At 37.5% G+C, this 19,878-nt stretch overlaps 1 protein-coding gene across 1 annotated transcript in view; it reads left to right on the top strand.

Moving 5' to 3' along the window:
* The first annotated feature begins 663 nt into the window (after positions 1-663).
* Positions 664-19,878, top strand: part of LOC101333326 (putative G antigen family E member 3) — a 47,362-nt gene continuing 28,147 nt past the window's right edge. Inside the window, exon 1 of the mRNA XM_019918782.3 lies at positions 664-852. The gene's annotated coding sequence lies outside the window, so the exon portion shown is untranslated. The remainder of the gene's footprint in view (positions 853-19,878) is intronic.

The raw sequence follows: 19,878 nt of genomic DNA on the forward strand, positions 1-19,878 counted from the left end.
CAATTTCTATTCTTGAGGTTATTTCATCCTCATGAAAACCCATGAAGCAAGTGGTGTTGTCCCTCTTGCAAACTAAAGATCAGACAACTGAAGTAACTTGCCTAGTGTTACACAGTAAGTATAGAGCCTAGACTAAAACCCAGGCCAATCTGTTGAAAGGTTTAAAAATGAGATGGTGAACATGAAGACTGTTGATCTCATGAGCCTCAGGAGGCCTCCCAGCCTATGTTCCAGGATCTATGAGAAAGTCCCCCACCCAGTTAATGCTAACACTGACTGGGGTTGGCTTTATGCTGCATATCATTTTATATCACCTCACCCCTCCCCTGCGTGGTAGATATTACTATCATTATCCTCATTTTAGAGACAAGAGAACTGAGGCACAGAGAGATCTAGTGACTCACCCATGGTTACATAGCTGGCAAACAGCAGTTCTAGGAAGTGGACTCAGACTCCAGGAAAAGGTGTCTCATCTTTACAACATGCTGTTTCATCTTCATGCAACGTGTTTTCTTACCCAGGATCTGGGGTAGGTACATTTCCTGCCTGCCAAGTTCTCCCAGTCATAAGCACTCAGCCCAATCCCTGGCATGTGGTGATGCTTCTCTGCTCTACCAGGCCAAGACATTGTGATTCAACTCAGGTTTTCCCCTATGCCTCTGCCTTCTTCTTCCTCTCCCTACTACTTCCCTGTGAAAAGGCCAATGACAAAAATAATTCACAGGGCTTCCCTCTGTGTCTTTGGTAACTACCCTGTGACAAGTCAAGAGTGCTAGTGCCTGACAAACACCACTGTTTGATAAGGAAACAAATATGGAAGAAAGGGACAGGGCAAATCCTTCCAAGGTTTGGGTGAGTACTCCAAGTCTCCCAGCATTTTTCTCTGTTTTTTCTTTGCCCTACCCAGGTACCTGAGGAGTTTCTTGCCTTTTGGGAAGTCTGAGTTATTCTGTCAGCATTCAGTAGGTGTTCTATAGGAGTTGTTTCACATATAGATGCATTTCTGATGTATTTGTGGGGAGGAAGGTGATCTCCACGTCTTACTCCTCCTCCATCTTGAAGGTCTCTCCTATCTCACATCTTTATCTATTCATCTGTTGATGGACTCTTAACTTGTTTCCATATACTGGCTATGCTAAATGATGTTGCTATAAATATTGGGGTGCGTATATCTTTTCAAATTATGGTTTTCATGCACTGTGGATATATTCCCAGGAGTTGAATTGCTGGATCATGTAGTAGTTTTATTTTTATATTTTGGAGGAAACTCCATACTGTTTTCTAAAGCGGCTGCACCAATTGACATTCCCACCAACAGTGTACTAAGGTTCTCTTTTGTCTACATCCTCAACAACATTCCTGATTTGTTGTTTTTTTTTTATGATAGTCATTCTAACAGGTGTGAGGTGACATCTCATTGTGGTTTTGATTTGCATTTCCCTGATGATTAGTAATGTTGAGCACATTTACATGAGGTTGTCTTTTCACTTGTCTGATGGTTTCCTTTGCTGTGCAAAAGTTTTGAAATTCAATTGCATCATTTTGTTTATTTTTTTAATTTTCTTTTCCTTGCCTGAGGAGACAGATCCAAAAGAAAAGTTTCTAAGACTCATGTCAAAGAATTTATTGCCTATGTTTTATTTTAGGAGTTTTATAGTTTCCAATGTTACATTTAGGTCTTTAAACTATTGGGGTTTATTTTGTATACGGGGTGAGAAAATGTTCTAATTTCATTCTTTGACATGTAACTGTCCAGTTTTCACAACCCCACTTATTGAAGAGACTTTTTTTTCCCATTGTATATTTTTGCCTCTTTTGTCATAGATTAATTGACCCCATGTACGTGGGTTAATTTCTGGTTTCTCTATTCTGTTCCATTGCTCTATGTATCTGTTTTGGTGCCACTACAATACTGTTTTGATTAATGTACTTTGAAGTATAGTTTGAATACAAGGAGTGTGAAACCTCCAGCTTTGTTCTTTTTTCTCAAGATTGCTTTGGCTATTCAGGGTCTTTTGTGGTTCCATAAATTTTTTAGGATATCTTGTTCTAGTTCTGTGAAAAATATCATGGGTATTTTGATAGGGATAGCCTTAAATCTGAGATTGCTTTGGGTAGTATGGACATTTTAACAGTATTATTGTTCCAATACATGAACATACGTTATCATTCCATTTAATTGTATCATCTTTAATTTCCTTCATCAGTATCTTATAATTTTCAGCATACGCATCTATCAACCCCCTTGGTTAATTTTATTCCTAGGTATTTTATCCTTTTGATGTGATTGTAAATGGGCTTGTTTTCTTTCTTTTTCTTTCTGATAGTTCATTATTAGTGTATAAAAAAGCAACTAATTTCTGTATATTAATCTTGTATCCTTCAACTTTACTGAATTAATTTATTACTTATACCTTTTAGGCAGAGTCTTTAGTGTTTTCTACTTTTAGTGTCATGTTATCTGCAAATAGTGACACTTGTACTTCTCTTTAAGTTTGGGTGCCTTTTACTTCTTTTTCTTATCTGATTGCTGTGGCTAGGATTTCCGATATTATGTTAAATAGAAATGGAGAGAATGGGCAACCTTGTCTAGTTCTCAATTTTAGAGGAAAAGCTTTCAGTTTTTCACCATTGAGTATGATGTTAGCTGTGGGTTTGTCATAGATGTCCTTTATTATGTTGAGATATATTCCCTCTATAACAACATTCTTGTGAGATTTTATAATGAATCGGTGTTAAATTTTGTCAAATTATTTTTGTATATCTAATGAGATGATCATGTGATATTTATCCCTTGTTTTGTTGATGTGGTGCCTCACATTGATTTGCAGTTATTGAACAATACTTGCATCCCTGAAATAAATCCCACCTTCTTATGGTGCATGATCCTTTCTATTTATTGTTGAATTATGTTTCCTCATATTTTGTGAAGGATTTTTCATGTTTATTCATCAGAGATATTTGACTGTAACTTTTATTGTAGTGCCTTTGTCTGGTTTTGGTATCAGTGTGGTGAGTGGTTGCCTCTAGAATGAATTTGTGAGTGTTCACTCATCTTCCCTTTTTTACAATAGTTTGTTAAGAATAGGTATTAACTCTTCTTTATATGTTTGGTAGAATTTGGCTGTAAAATTTTTCAATTCTGCACTACTGTTGGCAGTTTTTTAAACTATTGATTCAACTTCAATAATGATAATCTGTCTGTACAGATGTTCTATTCTTTCCTGATTCAGTCTTGGAACATGATATGTTAATAAGAATTTAACCATTTCTTTAGGTTGTCCAATACATTGTCATGTAACTATTTGTATTATTCTGTTATGATTATATTTCTGTATTATCAATTGTAATTTCTTCTGTTTCATTTCATATTTTGTTTATTTGGGTCCTTGTTCTTTCTTAAAGAGCCTGCTTAAAAGTTTATCAATTTTGTTTATCATTTCAAAAAAAACCCCCAGATCTGGTTTTATTGATCTTTTCTATTATATTTTTTTGATTTCTTATTTATTAGTGCTCTGATCTTTATTATTCCATTCCTTCTGCTGACTTTGAGCTTTGTTAGTTCTTCTTTTTCTAATTCCATTAGATGGTTTGTTAAGTTATTTTGTTTGTTTGTTTGTTTTCCTGCTTCTTGAGGTAGGCCTGTGTTGCTATAGACTTCCTTCTTAGATCTGCTTTTGCTGCATCCCATTGAATTTGGAAAGTTGTGTTTTAATTTGCATTTTTCTCAAGTTACTTTCTAATTTTTCTTTAGATTTCTTTGAAGATCACTTGGTTTTTCAGTAGCATGTTGTTTTATCCCCTATTTGTGTTTTTCTCATTTTTCTTTCTGTAATTGATTTCTAGTTTCATACTGTTCAGGTTGGAAAAAATGCTTGATATAATTTCTATCATCATAAATTTGTTGAGACTTGTTCTACTGTCTAAGTGATCTATCCTGCAGATTTTTCCATGTGCACTTAAAACAAGTGTATTCTGCTGAGTTTGGATGGAATGTTCTATATATATCTAATAGGTCCAACTGTCCTAATGTGTAATGTAAGGCCAATGTTTCCTCATTATTTTCTGTCTAGATTATCGGTCCACTGATGTAAGTGGAGCTGTTAAAGTCCCCTATTATTATTATTTGGGGGTTGTGGTGGCAGTGCCATACGGCTTGCAGGATCTTAGTTCACTGACCAGGGATTAAACCTAAGCTCCAGCTGTGAAAGCACTGAATTCTAACCACTGGACCACCAGGGAGTTCCCTAAAGTCCCCTATTATTGTTGTATTATTGTTAATTTCTTCCTTTATGTCAGTTGATATTGGCTTTACATATTTAGGTGCCCCTATTTTAGGTGCATATATGCTTACAAATGTTACATGTTCTTCTTGAATTGTTCCCTTTATAATTGTATAATATCCTTCTTTGCCTTTTTTTAATACACTTTGTTTAAAAATATCCATTGTCTGTTATGAGAATTGTTACTTCAGCTTTATCTTCTTTTAAAGACACAGTCACTGTCTGTGTGTCTTTAGCTCTGAAGTGAGTCTCTTATAGGCAGGATATAGATGTGTCTTCTTTTTATCCAATAAGCTAACTTATGTCTTTTGATTGCAGCATTAGTCCATTGGCATTTAAAGTGATTATTGATAGGTATATGCTTATTGCCATTTCGTACTTGTTTTCTGGTTGTTTTTGTAGTTCATCTCTGTTCTTCTTTTCTTAGTTTCTTCCCCTGTAGTTTGATGATTTTAGTTAGTGTTATGGTGTTTTCTTTTCTCTGAAGTTTTTGTGTATTTGTTGTAGGTTTTTGATTTATGGTTACCATGGAGCTTATATATTTCAATCTATAACTATATCTACTTGTTTTAAACTGATAATCCTTTAGGTTCAAACACATTCTGAATGCTCTACATTTTTATCCCACACACAGTTTTTGTGTTGTTAATGTCATATTTTTTATCTTCATCTCTACCCCTTGACTGTTTATTATACTTATAGATGATTTTACAATTTTTGTCTTTTAAGCTTGCTATAAGCTTAAGTGGTTGATACACAGCCATTACTATACACTTGCTTTTATCAGTGAGGAGTTTGCCTTCCTGTAATTTTTTATTTCTTTTTGTATCCTTCTCTTTTTCATTTAAGTAAACCCTTTAACACTTCTTGAAAGATCAGTTTAGTATTTATGAACTCTTTTAGTTTTGGCTTCTCTGGGAAACTCTGTCTTCTCTCCATCAATTCTGAATAACTTTGCTGGGTAGAGTATCCTAGGTTGTAGGGGTTTTTTCTTTTCTTTTCTTTTCTTTTAGAACTTTGAATATATCATGACACTCCCTTCTGACCTGCCAAGTTTCTGCTGAAAAATCAGCTGATGGTCTTCACCTGGGGGTTCACCTGAATGTGACCTCGTTTTTCTATTGCTGCCTTTACAATTCTCTCTTATCATAAACTTTTCCCATTTTATTTATCTGTCAGTTTGAGTCTCTTGGGTTTATATTGTTTGAGACTCTCTGTGCATCCTGTTCCTGAATATCTGTATCCTTCTTCGGTGTAGGAGGTTTTCAGCCAAAATTTCATCAAATATATTTTTGACCTATTGTTCTTCTCTTCTCCTTCTAGAACTACATACTGTGAATGTTAGTATGATTAATTGTCCCAGTGGCACCTTAAACTATACTCATTTTTTTTAAATGTTGGGTTTTTTGTTGTTGATTTTGTTTTGTTTGTTTTTGCTTTTTTTTGTTTTTTTCTGCAGTTCTGGTTAGTTGATATCCATAATTCTATTTCCCAGATTGCTTATGTGTAAGAAGAGATACAGAAGACTGTGTCAATCAATCTCCTCTTGATTCCCTTTAGTGTAGTTTTCAATTCAGTTATTGCATACTTCAGCTCTGATTGGTTCCTTTTTATAGTTTCTAGTTCTTTGTTAAAATTCTCACTGTGTACATCTCTTCTTATCACATTTTCAGTTAGCATTCCTAGTACTATTGCTTTGAATTCTTTTTAGGTAAGTTATTTATCTCTGTTTCATTAGGATTTTTCCCACAGGTAATTTTTTCTTGTTTTCCAATTAGAAACATATTCTTTGGTCTTCTCATTTTGTTTAGCTTTCTCTGTTTCTATGAAATTAGGTGAAACAGTTACATATCCTGATCTTACAATGTGTGTTCTTTTGTTGGAGCATCCCTGCGCAGGTTGTGTGTGCCCAGTGGCTTTGGTGGGAGAACTGTATCTGAAGTAGGCATGGGCTGAATCTTCCCCGAGGGTGTGCTGGCAGCCAGTGCCTTGGTGGGAGGTCACACTGGAGTTGGATGGGCTAAAGAAAGGGTCATGTTCAAGCTGGGACATCTGCTCTGCTCAATGGTTCTCACTGCCCTATTAGGATAAGGGCAGATCCTCAGATGCTGTAGCAGAAGGCCTGAGGTACTTGGGTTTCTTCCAAGTTTGACATCAGTCTTTCCTTTGCTTGGGGTCATAGCTGGGACATGAGAGCTTGTGACTACCCTTTTATGGTGGTTTCATACACCCCCTCACCCCCTATGTGGTGTGCCTGCCTTGGTTAGAGGCTGGGTTGGGGCTCAAAGGATCGTTGTCAGAATTTTTTTTTATTTTAAGGAAGTCCAATTTATCATTTTTTCTTTGATTGCTCTGATTTCAGTGTCATATCCATGAAGTCTGCCAAATCCAATGTCTAAATCTTCTCCCATATGTTTTCTTATAAACTTTCTTTCTTTATAGTTTTTTCTCTGAAATTTAGATCTTTGATCCATTTTGAATAAATTTCTGTATATCATGTAAGATGGGGTCCAAATTCATTGTTTTGCATTTAGATATTCTCTTTTCACAACATTATTTTTTCTGAAAAATCTGTCTTCTCTTTTTGAAAATCATTTAACCATATATTTCAGGGTTTATTTCTGACTTCCCTATTCTATTCTATTCCATTGGTATATATGTACACTTTTATGTGCCATTACTACACTGATTTGATTACTCTAGCTTGGTAAGAAGTTTTGAAATCAGGAAGCATTGAGAACATATAAATTTCTTCTTCTTTTTAAATTTGTTTGGGCTATTCAGGCTTCCTTGTCATTCCATATGAAGTTGAGGATGTATATTTCTATTTTTGTAAAAAATGCCATTGGGGGCTTCCCCGGTGGCACAGTGGTTGAGAGTCCGCCTGCCGATGCAGGGGACACGGGTTCGTGCCCCGGTCCGGGAAGATCCCACATGCCGCGGAGTGGCTGGGCCTGTGAGCCATGGCTGCTGAGCCTGCGCGTCCGGAGTCTGTGCTCCACAGTGAGAGAGGCCACAGCAGTGAGAGGCCCGCATCCAAAAAAAAAAAAAAATGCCATTGGGATTTTGATAGGGGTTACATTACATCTGTAGATTTCTTTGTGTGGTATTGATATCTTTACAATATTAAGTTGTGATCCAATCCATGAACATGGGATATCTTTCCATTTATTTACATCTTCTTTACTTTCATTGAGCAATGTTTTGCTTTCAGTGTACCACTTTCACATTTTCTGTTAAGCTTATAACTAAATATTTTTTGACACTATTGTACATGGAATTTTCTGAATTTCCTTTTTGGATTATTGTTAGTGTGCAGAACACGACTGAGTTCTTTGCATATTAATTTTGTATTAATTATTTGCAACTCACCTGAATTCTTTTATTTGTTCTAATCGTCTGTGTGTTTATGTGTGTGTGTGTGTATATATATAATATCTACGGTTTTCTATATATGATATCTTTTTGTCAGTGAACAGAGATAATTTTACTTCTTCATTCCCAATTTGGATGCCTTTTTTTCCTGCCTAATCACTCTGTCTAGGACTTACATTGCAATCTTAAATAAAAGTGGCAAGAGAAGGCATCTTTGTCTTATTCTTGATCTTAGAGGAAACTGTTTTGACCTTTCACAATTGGATACAATGTTATCTGTAGGCTTTCCAACAAGGATTTTAGTATGTTGATATAATATCCCTCTATGCTGAGAATGTTCATTGTGATTATCATGAAAGTTTGTAGAATTTTATCAAGTGTTCCTCTGCATTAATTGAAATGATCATGTGGATTTTTTCTTTCATTCTGTTTATGTGCTGTAGCATTGGTTGATTTTTCTATGTTGAACCACCTTTGCTTTGTAGGAATAAATACCACTTGGTAATGGTGTACAATCTTATTAATGTGCTGTTCAAGTCTGTTTGCTAGTACTTTGTTGAGGAGTTTTGCATCAATATTCACCAAGGATATTTGTCTGTAGTGGCTTTCTCTGGTTTTGGTATCAGGGAAATGCTGGCCTCATAGAATAAGTTCAGATTAATTCCTTCTTGTTTGGGAAGAGGTTATTTTTTTTAAATGTTTGTGGAAGAATCATGTTAATTTTTCTATAAATGTTTGGGACAATTCAGAAGTGAAGTAAATTGATTATGGGCATTTTTGGGGGGAGATTTTTAAGCATACGTTCTTAAATTTTATTGACGTATAGCTGATTTATAATGTGTTTATTTCTGCTGTATAGCAAACTGATCCAGTTGTGCACACACACACATATATATACATATACATATTCTTATTACATTCTTTTCCATTATGATTTTATCACAGGACATTAAATTATAGTTTCCCATACTATAGTCTAGGACCTTGTTGATTATCCATCCTATATATAACACTTTTCATCTGCTAAACACAAACTCCCATTCTGTCCCTCCCCCTCCCCACTCCCCATTGGCAACCACGAGTCTGTTCTCTATATATCTCTCTGATTCTGTGTCATATGGAAAAGAAGAAGTAAAACTGTCACTCTTTGCAGATAACATGACAATATACATAGAAAATCCTAAGGATGGCACCAGAGAGCTACTAGAGCTAATGAATGAATTTAGTAAAGTATCAAGATACAAAATTAATACACAAAAATTTCTGGATTCCTATACACTATGAATGAAAGGTCAGAATGAGAAATTAAGAAACAATCTCATTTACAGTTGCAACAAAAAGAATAAAATACCTAGGAATAACCCTACCTAAGGGGGCAAAAGGCCTGTATGCAGAAAACTATAAGACACTGATGAAAGAAATCAAAGACAACACAAACATATGTAGAGATATACCATGTTCTTGGATTGTAAGAATCAACATTGTGAAAACGACTATACTACCCAAAGCAATGTACATATTCAATGCAATCCCTATCAAACTACCAATGGCATTTTTCACAGAAGTAGAACAAAAAAATTCACAATTTGTATGGAAACACAAAAGACCATGAATATCCAAAGCAATCTTGAGAAAGAAAAATGGAGTTGGAGGAACCAGACTCCCTGACTTCAGACTATACTACAAAGCTACAGTAATCATGACAGTATGGTTTGCGGAGGTTTTTGATTGCTGATTCAGACTATTTGTGATCAGTCTTACTGAGTTGTGTGTTTCAAAGAATGTTTTCATTTCATCAAGGTTATACAATTTGTTGGCACAAAGCTGTTTATACTACACTTTGATGACTTAAAAAATACAGAATGTGAGAATTGTGAGTTAAGTTTTATTTGGCGGAAAATGAGGACTATAGCCCAGGAGCCAGCAACTCAGATCACTTTGAGAAACTGTTCCATAGAGGTGGGGGGAGGTCAGTTTTTTGGTGTGATTTTGTTGAAGGGGGAGTACATGCAATCAAACACATATTTTTTGCCTAAGGTTTTGCTAGTCTTGGGAACGCACTACTAGTCATGAGGAGCAGACGTCAGCATAAAGGATTGTAGGGCTTGTCTAGATACAAAGAGATACAAGAATTGGGCTCATTAAGTCATCTCCTGAAAACATCAAACTATCTGAAGACTGGTTCTGCCAGTTTATTCCAGGGCACAGAGTGCCTCATTTTTGCTCTTCAACCTGTACTTCTTTCAGGGGGTGTTGAAAGTCAGCAGCTGTATCAGCTCATGATTTAATCTTTGTAGAGGTAGACGGCAAGTTCCATTGGCAAGTGCCAATTGTCATTGACATCTTTTATAACCCTCTTAATTTCTGTAATATCAGATGTAATTTGAGTCTTCTCTCCTTTTTTTTTTAGTAAACCTAGTTAAAATCTTGTCAATTTCATTTATCTTTTCATAGAACCAACTTTTTGTTTGATGGATTTTCACTTATTTTTAGATTCCCTATTTTCTTTATCTCTGCTGTTATATTTATTGGTTTCTTCCTGGAAAAACTTAAGTTTGCAAAACACGGGCAGTTTTGAAAAGAGCGGACAAAGAGAAGTGGAGCCTGAGAGTCCTAGAGATCCAGTCAACTCTGTGCGAAGCATCCTCTGAGAAACGTTGCAATTCATCCTACTCCCTAGAGTTGCTGAGGATGGTCATGTTGAAAAACAGTATTGGAATTACCAACAGAGGAGACAGCTAAGAGAAAAATAAATTAGAAATGAATCCACTGTAAAACATAAAACTATAAAATTCTTAGAAAAAAAGAGGGTAATCTTCATGACATTTTACTTGACAATGTGTTCTCGGGTATAACAGCAAAAGAAGACAATAAAAGAAAAAGTAGATACATTGGATTTTATAAGAATTTAAAACTTTTGCTTATGAAAGAACAGTCTAAGAAAGTTAAAAGACCCTGAAGAATTAGAGAAAACATTTGTAAATTATATATCTGATAAGGAATTAATATTAGAACTTCTGGCTAATATCTAGATTAAAGAATTCCTACAACTGAACAACAGTAACAAAACACAAATAAAAACTGGGCAATTGCCTTGAATAGACTCTTCTTCAAGGAAGACATGTGGATGACCAATAAACACATGAGAAGATGCTCCACATCGCTAATCATTAGGGAAATGCAAACCAAAACCACAATAAAATACTATTTTGTGTTCATTAAGGTGGCAATTATATCTTAAAAAATCAAAATAATAAATGTTGGCAAGCGTATGGAGCAATTGGAACCCTAAATATTGGTTGTGGGAATGTAAAATAGCTCCTCCTCTGTGGAAAATAGCTTTGTGCTTCCTCAAAACAGCTAAAACTAGAGTTACTATATAATCCAGCAAATCTAACTCTAAGGCCTATACTCTTAATTGCAAGCAGGGACTTAAAAACATACTTTTACACCAATGTTCATAGTGCCACTATTCACAATCGTTGAAAGGTGGAAATAATACAAATGTGCACAAACAGATGAATGGATAAAGAAGATGTGGCATATAGATAGATAGATAGATAGATAGATAGATAGATAGATAGATAAATAGATAGATATATACACACACACACATACATACACACAGAGATACTTGTTACACAATGGATGAACCTTAAAACATTGTACTCAGTTAAGTAAGCCAGAAACAAAAGAACAATTCTTGTATGATTTCACATTTTAAGAGTTACCAAGAGGAGGCAGATCCATAGAGACAGAAAGTAAGCTAGTGGATACCAAAGGTTGGGTGGAGCAGAGAAATGGAGAGTTATTGCTTAAATGGTACATAGTTTTTGTTTTGGATGAGAAAAGTTCTGTAAATGCATAGTTGTGGTGGTTGCACAACATTGTGAGTGTGCTTAATGCCATTGAATTGTATCCCTAGAAATGGTTAAAGTGGTAAAATTTATGTTATGTATATGTTACCACAAAATCCTTTTGATATATAGTTGTAATTCAGCGTATCATAGTCAACTGAATCACAAATAAAAACTGATTCGTTTGATTTTAGCAAGTAAATAATTTGGATATCTAAGTCGGAACCTTGCTGGGAAAGGGAGCAATATGTTGATTCAAGAGAAAACTGAAAACTTCAGGCCAAAAGTGTTTCTCAGTCTCTGGATGCTATTGGACTGTGAGCATGATTCTGGGCTGAATGGAAGTCACTGGATTCTTACCTGTCTGCAGCTCAGAAGTCACCTCCACTGGAAGCCTTCCCCAGATCCAGCCAGAGGGCATCATTACCTTCTCTGTGTCACCTCTGTTCCTCTGTGTACTTCCATCATTACGCCTTTCACAGTGAGCTGTTGCTTCTCTGTTTACAGGTCTGAATCTGTGACTTGGAAGCTTCTGGTAGTCAGGGGTCTGGCTTAATTCCTGTGCCAACCCAAGGTGTGTGTGTGTTAGGAAGGCATGTCTTAGAATATACAGCTGCCAAAGGAATAAATGGATGCATGAATAGACAGACAGGTGAGCAGATAGGTAGGTAGATGAATAAATGAATAGATGGAGAGATGCTTAAACGTCTTTTGAACATCTATTTTCACTGGCTTGAAAAAAGGCCAATCAATGTTTCCTTGGCTATTGCAATAACTTTTAAACATGAGACTCCAGACCATTTTCTAACCTCCCAACCCTTATTGCCACCACCCCCAGCAAAAAGAAAATTTTCTTTTAATCCAAAGAAGCAAGCAATGACTGATGCCCACAAGATTCCCCTGTCTCCCCATCACCCTGAAACAGTTGGCCTCAGATATCATGGAGAGGCCACCTGAAGACCCCAGCCAAGAGAAACATTGTGACAGATAGGGATGCTGTCTTATAAGATGAAGTGTGTGCCTGGACCAAGGGGCCACCATATGGAGCTCCTTGCACAGCCAGAATATGTGGACATGGGAACCAAGATGTGGAAAACTGGGTGGTACCTCTCACAGTTACATCCTATACCAATTAACAGAATGCCCATCCCAGGGCATTCTGATAGTAGAAAGTGAATCCCTAAGGATTAATGTTTCTACAAGTGGCCACAGTAATGGTTCTGCTGCACTGGCGTCTGAGATTGCCACCTGTCCACTACCACTGAGGAAACAGGCAAAGAGAGCATGAAGATAGTGGCCAAATATTTGAACCTGCTTACCAGGGGTAAAAGGATTGCTGCCTGACAGTGGGGCAAGGAGGATTGTAGACAGAGCCCAGAGGCTCTTATGTTACCATGATTCCCAGTGGAAGAACCACAGCAACATCCAGATGGGACCACCAAGCTCCAAGACCCTCAGGAATGAGGGTGTGGGCCACTCCACCAATGAAAGACTACCAAGAAGTTGAAGTTGAATATACAGGTAATTGTGGCAGATTTCAATTTTGAGAAGTGGTCACTTTGCTGCTGCTTTATCAACAACTGGAAAGTATTTCCTTTCCTTTGAACCTGGGTGGGCTTGTGACTGCTCAGACCAAAAGAATACCAAGGAGGTGATGTTATGTGACTATGTCATAAAACAGATAATTTCTTCCTGGTTCTCTCTTTCTCTTGGAATGCTCATTTGGGATACAAGGTGCCATGTTATGAGGAAGCCTAGGACACATGGAAAGGATATATAGGTGTGGCAACTAACAGCCCTAGCACAGGTCTCAGCTGACAGCCAGCAACTACTAGCAGAAATATGATTGATTGAGACTTCAGATGATTCCAGCCTCTAGCTTTTGAACAACCCCAGCTGAATCCAAGAGGGGCAGAAGTGAGCTGTACCTAAAGCACCCTGCCCACATTTCATATTTAGAAGCAAAATAAATGTCATTGCTTTAACTCACTATGATTTTGGATGGTTTGTTACACCGTAATATTAACTGTAACAGAAATTATTACTTGTATTTATGTTATTTACTGTAAATTTTATTAATCCTCTCTATTTACTTCTACTACCAGGCCCTTTCACACCCTAGTATTACATAGGCTGTGTTAAAGGTGACTCATTTTGTTGCTTAAGTACATAAGTTGTAGAATAATAAAGAGGCCTGGCACAACACTAGAAGAGGAATAGGCATCATCTGGATGTCTTATATTAATAGCTAGAGTGTATAACAGATGAAACTTGGGGCTGCATTCCTTTTAAGGAGATAGAAAGTGCTTTTCTGGTTTTGGATTGTTTCGTTTATTTGGCTATTGTGTGGAGATGAGGTATTATTGAAAATGTATATATTTTAAAGAGTATATATGGGAAGATGAGTGTATGTAGATATCAGGCAGTCAAATTGTGTACAGGCATACCTTGAAGTTATTGCAAGTTAGGTTCCAGGCTGCCTCAATAAAGTGAATATCGCTAAAACAAATCACACAAATTTTTGTTTTCTCAGTAAATAGAAAAGATGTGTTTACACTATACAGTAGTCTATTAAGTGTGCAATAGCATTATGTCTAAAAATATACATAACTTAATTTTAAAACACTTTATTGCTAAGAATGCTAATCATAATCTGAGCCTTCAGTGAATCATAGCTTTTGGTTTGTGGTTTTGGTTTTGAGGTTTTTGTTTGTTTGTTTTTCTTTTTTCTTCTGGTGGAGAGCTTGAAATATTGGCAGAATTGCCAAAATATGACACAGAGATGAAGTGAGCAAATGCTGTTTAAAAAGAATGGCTCTAATAGATAATCTGATGTAGGGTTGCCACAAATCTTCACTTTGGAGAAAATGCATTTTCTGAGGACCTTCAAGATGGTGGAGGAGTAAGACGTGGAGATCACCTTCCTCCCCACAAATACATCAAAAATACAACTACATGTGGAACAACTCCTACAAAACACGTACTGAATGCTGGTGGAAGTCCTCTGACTTCCCTAAAGGCAAGAAAATCCCCACATACCTGGCTAGGGCAAAAGAAAAAAGAAAAAACAGAGACAAAAGAATAGGGACAGGAGCTGTACCTGTGGAATCAAGCTGTGAAGGAGGAAAAGTTTCCACACAGTAGGAAGCCCCTTTACTAGCGGGGAAGGTAGTGGGCAGGAGGGAAATTCCAAGCTATGGAGGAGAGTGCAGCCACAGTGGGGAAGAGGGTAAAGTGGAGAGATTCTCACACAGAGGATCAGTGCTGCCTGGCACTCACCAAACTGAGATGCTTGTCTGACCACCCAACAGGCCGGGTGGGGGCTGGGAGCTGTGGCTCAGGCTCCAGAGGTAAGACCCCAGGGAGAGGAATGGGGGTGGCTGCATGAAAACAACCTGAAGGGGGCTACTGTGCCACAGATAGCTGGGAGGGAGTCCAGGAAAAACTGGACATGCCAAAGAGGCCAGAGACCGTTTTTTTGGGGTGCACAATGAGAGGAGATTCATGCTCCATGTGCCCACAGAAGGCAGAGCACCACTGAAGCAAGCTCCAGAGACAGGTGGAAGCCATGGCTATTAGCTTGGACCCCAGAATGGGCATTAACCTCTACCATCACCACCACTGCCACCAAGAATCATGTGTGGAAGTGCAGGTCACTATCCACACCACACTAGGATCCTGTGAACCATGCCACTGCCAGGGTCCCATGATCCAGGGACAACTTCCCCTGGGAGAAATCATGGCGCCCCTCAGGCTGTTGCAATATCATGCTGGCCTCTGCCACTGCAGCCTCACCCCATATTCCAATTGTGACTACAGTAACCCTCCCTCTCGCTGGCCTGAGTGAGCAAGAGAGCCCTAATCAGCTGCTGCTTTAACCTCCTCCAGTCTGAGAAGGGAACAGATGTCTGAGGGTGGCCTAGATGTAAAGGCAGGGCCAAAATCAAAGCTGAACCCGAGGAGCTGTGTGAACAAAGAAGAGAAAAGGAAATTTCTCAGTGCAGCCTCAGGAACAGCAGATTAAATGCCCACAAAGAACTTGAAAAACCAGCATTTGAAGAATACCTGATTAGACAGTGAATGTTCCCAAAGACGAGGCAGTGGACTTTAGGGGCAACTGTAGACTTGGGATTTGCTTTCTAGATCTCATTGGTTTCTGGTTTTATGTTTATCTTAGTTTAGTTTTTAGTGCTTGTTATCACTGGTGGATTTGATTATTGGTTAGGTTGCTCTCTTCCTGTTTTTTAAAATTTTATTTAATTTTTATTTTTTTAATTCTTAGTATTTTTATTTTATTTTAATTTTTTTGCCTTTTTCTCTTTTTGTGAGTGTGTATGTGTATGTTTCTGTGATCTTGTCTGTTTAGCTATGCTTTTACAATTTTTCCTAGGGTTCTCTCTGTTCATTTTCATTTATTCATTTATTTTTTGGTTTGTTTCTTTGTTTTCTTTTTGTGAGAGTGTTTGTGTATGTTTATTTCTGTGATTATGTCTGTTTTGTATTGTTATTACCATTTGGTTTTGTGTTCTATCTGTTCATTTTTTTGTCCTTCCTTTTCTTGTAAGCCATGTGGCTGGCAGTGTCTTGGTGTTCCGGCCAGGTGTCAGGCCTTAGCCTCTGAGGTGGGAAAGCCAATTCCAGGACATTAGACTACTAGAAAACTCCTGATCCCACATAATCTCCATAAGCACAAGCTCTCCCATCGACCTCCGTCTCAACACTAAGAGCCAGCTCCACCCACTGGCCAGCAGGCTTCTGTTCTGGAGGCCCCAGGCCAAAAAACAAGCAAGAGAGGAACACAACCCCACCAATTAGCAGAGGTGCCTAAAGTCATACTAAGTTCAGAGACACCCCAAAACACACCACCCGATGTGGCCCTGCCCACCCGAAATACAAGATCCAGCCACACCCACCAGAACACAGGAACCAGTTGCCTCCATGAGGAAGCGTACACAAGCAACTGAACCAACCTCACCCACTGGGGGAAGACAACAAAAATAACGGGAACTACAAACATTAAACCTGTGAAAATTAGAACACAAACACAGGAAGTTAAACTGAATGAGATGACAGAGAAAATATGCAGCAGATGAAGGAGCAAGGTAGAAACCAAAAAATTAAGAGGAAATAGGCAGTCAACCTGAAAAAGAATTCAGACTAATGATAGTAAAGATTATCCAAAATCCCGGGAATAGAATGGGGATGGTATAAGAAATGTTTAAAAAGGACCTAGAAGAAATGAAGAGCAAACACACAATGATGAACAACAAAATAAATGAAATGTAAAATACTCTAGAAGGAATCAATAGCAGAATAACCGAGGCAGAAGAATTGATAAGTGACCTGGAAGATAGAAGAGTGGACATAAATGCCATAGAGCAGAATAAAGAAAAAAGAATGAAAAGAATTGAGGACAGTCTCAGAGACTTCTGGAACAACATTAAACACATGAACATTCGAATTATAGGGGTCCCAGAAGAAGAAGAGAAAAAGAAATTTTCTGAGAAAATATTTGAAAAGATTATAGTTGAAAACTTCCCTAACATGGGAAAGGAAATAGTTAATCAAGTCCAGGAAGCATAGAGAGTCTAATAAAGGATAAATCTAAGGAGAAACACGCCGAGACACATATTAATCAAACTATGAAAAATACAATACAAAGAAAAAATATTAAAAGCAGCAGAGGGAAAGCAACAAATAGAATACAAAGGGATCCATATAAGGTTAATAGCTGATCTTTCAGCAGAAACTCTGCAAGCTAGAAGTGAGTGGCAGGACATATTTAAATTGATGAAAGGGGAAAACCTACAACCAAAATTACTCTACCCAGCGAGGATCTCAATCAGATTCTATATAGAAATTAAGATTTTTACAGACAAGCAGAAGTTAAGAGAATTCAGCAACACGAAAACAGCTATAAAACAAATGCTAAAGGAACTTCTCTCAGCAGGAAACACAAGAGAAGGAAAAGAACAACAAAAGCAAACCCAAAACAATTAAGAAAATGGTAATAAGAACATACATATCAATAATTACCTTAAATGTAAATGTATTAAATGCTCCAACCAAAAGACATAGACTGGTTGAATGGACACAAAAACGAGACCCATATATATGCTATCTTCAAGAGACACACTTCAGACCTAGGTACATATCCAGACTGAAGGTGAGTGGATGGAATAAGATATTCCATGAAAATGGAAATCAAAAGAAACCTAGAGTGGCAATATGCATATCAGAAAAAATACACTTTAAAATAAAGACTATTACAAGAGACAAAGAAGGACACTACCTAATGATCAAGGGATCAATCAAAGAAGAAGATATAACAACTGTAAATATTTATGCACCCAACATAGGAGCACGATAATACATAAAGCAAATGCTCACAACCATAAAAGGGGAAATCGACAGTAACACAGTAATAGTAGGGGATTTTAACACCTCACTTTCACCAATGGGCAGATCATTCAAAATGAAAGTAAGTAAGGATACACAAGCTTTAAGTGACATAGCAGACCAGATGGACTTAACTGATATTTATAGGACATTCCAATCAAAAACAACAGGATACACTTTCTTCTCAAGTGCTCATGGAACATTCTGCAGCATAGATCATATCTTGTGTCACAAATTAAGCCTCCGTAAATTTAAGATAATTAAAAATATATCAAGTATCTTTTCCTACAACAACACTATGAGATTAGATATCAATTACAGGAAAAAACTGTAAGAAATAGAAACACAAGGATGCTAAACCATACGCTACTAAATAACCAAGAGATCACTGAAGAAATCCAAAAATACCTAGATACACTACCAAATGTAAAATAGATAACTAGTGGGAAGCAGCTGCATAGCACATGGTGATCAGCTCAGTGGTTTGTGACCACCTAGACGGGTGGGATAGGGAGGGTGGGAGGCAGGGAGACACAAGAGGGAAGAGATATGGGAACATATGTATATGTATAACTGATTCACTTTGTTATAAAGCAGAAACTAAAACACCATTGTAAAGCAATGATACTCCAATAAAGATGTTAAAAAAAATGTCATGCACAGCACTAAGCACAGAGGGGATACAAGGTGGCCCAGACACAGCCCTCACTCGTCAACACGGCACATGTGATTGAGCCTCTGCCCTTTCTGGTCCAAGTTCTTCCCTCATCACAGGCCTGGGTCTCAGGTTGTTGATTCCACAGAGGAGTTTTCCACCATGGGCTTAAGTATCAGAACTGTCAGAGCAGGTCCTTTAGCCAGAGACACCCCCCAAGGTTCCTATCAGCTCCTTCCCCTTCCTGCTCTGCACCCTCCTACCTCCCATTTACTGTGTGCCAGGTGCTGTGCTAAGTACTTTACATGGACGAGCCCCCACTTGAACATCCTGGACCTTCCTCTGCTGAGCCCTGCCCTCCCCACACACCCCCAGGGAGAGGGATTGGAGTGGAATTCAACTTGGCTTTAAACAGATGTGGTTTCATGTGCTGGTTCTACCTTGTCCTAGCCACATGACCCTGGGCTAGTCATTCCACCTACCTGAGCCTTTGTTCCCTCATCTGGTAAAGAAAATTCCACTGGTACCTACTTCACAGGGTTGTTGGGATTACCAAGGGGGCTAATACATGTAAAGTGCTTAGCGTAGCACCTGGCACACACTGAATGGTAGTGACAATGGTTCAAATGGCCCAGATATACATTAATTTAAATTTCATAGGGAAAGGTCTCAAAAAAAAAAAAACACCTAGAAACCAGTGAAAATTAAAGCACAATGACCCAAAACCTATTGGATGCATCAAAAAAAGTTTTAAGATGGAAGTTTATAGCCAAACAATGCTACCTCAAAAAACAAGAAAAATCTCAAATAAACAACCTACCTTACACTAAAGCAATGAGATAAAGAAGAACAAAATACCCCCAAAGCTAGTAGAAGGGAAAAAAAATCATAAAGATCCGATCAGAAAGAAATGATAAACAAATGAATGAAACAATAACAAATATCAATAAAACTAAAAGCAGGTTCTTTGAGAAGGTAAACAAAATTGATAAACCTTTAGCCAGACTCATCAAAAAGAAAACAGAGAAGACTCAAATCAACAGAATTAGAAATGAAAGAGAAGTAACAACTGACCCTGGAGAACTACAAAGGATCATGAGAGATTGCTACAAGCAAATATATGTGAATAAAATGGACAACCTGGAAGAAATGGACAAATTCTTAGAAAAGTAAAACCTTCTGAGATTGAACCAGGAAGAAACATAAAATATAAACAGACCAATCACAAACACTGAAATTGAGACTGTGATTTAAAATCTTCCAACAAAATAAAATGCCCAGGATCAGATGGCTTCACGGGCAAATTCTA

The sequence above is a fragment of the Tursiops truncatus genome, chromosome X (assembly GCF_011762595.2).
Source record: "Tursiops truncatus isolate mTurTru1 chromosome X, mTurTru1.mat.Y, whole genome shotgun sequence".
In the NCBI taxonomy this organism is placed as follows: domain Eukaryota; kingdom Metazoa; phylum Chordata; class Mammalia; order Artiodactyla; family Delphinidae; genus Tursiops; species Tursiops truncatus.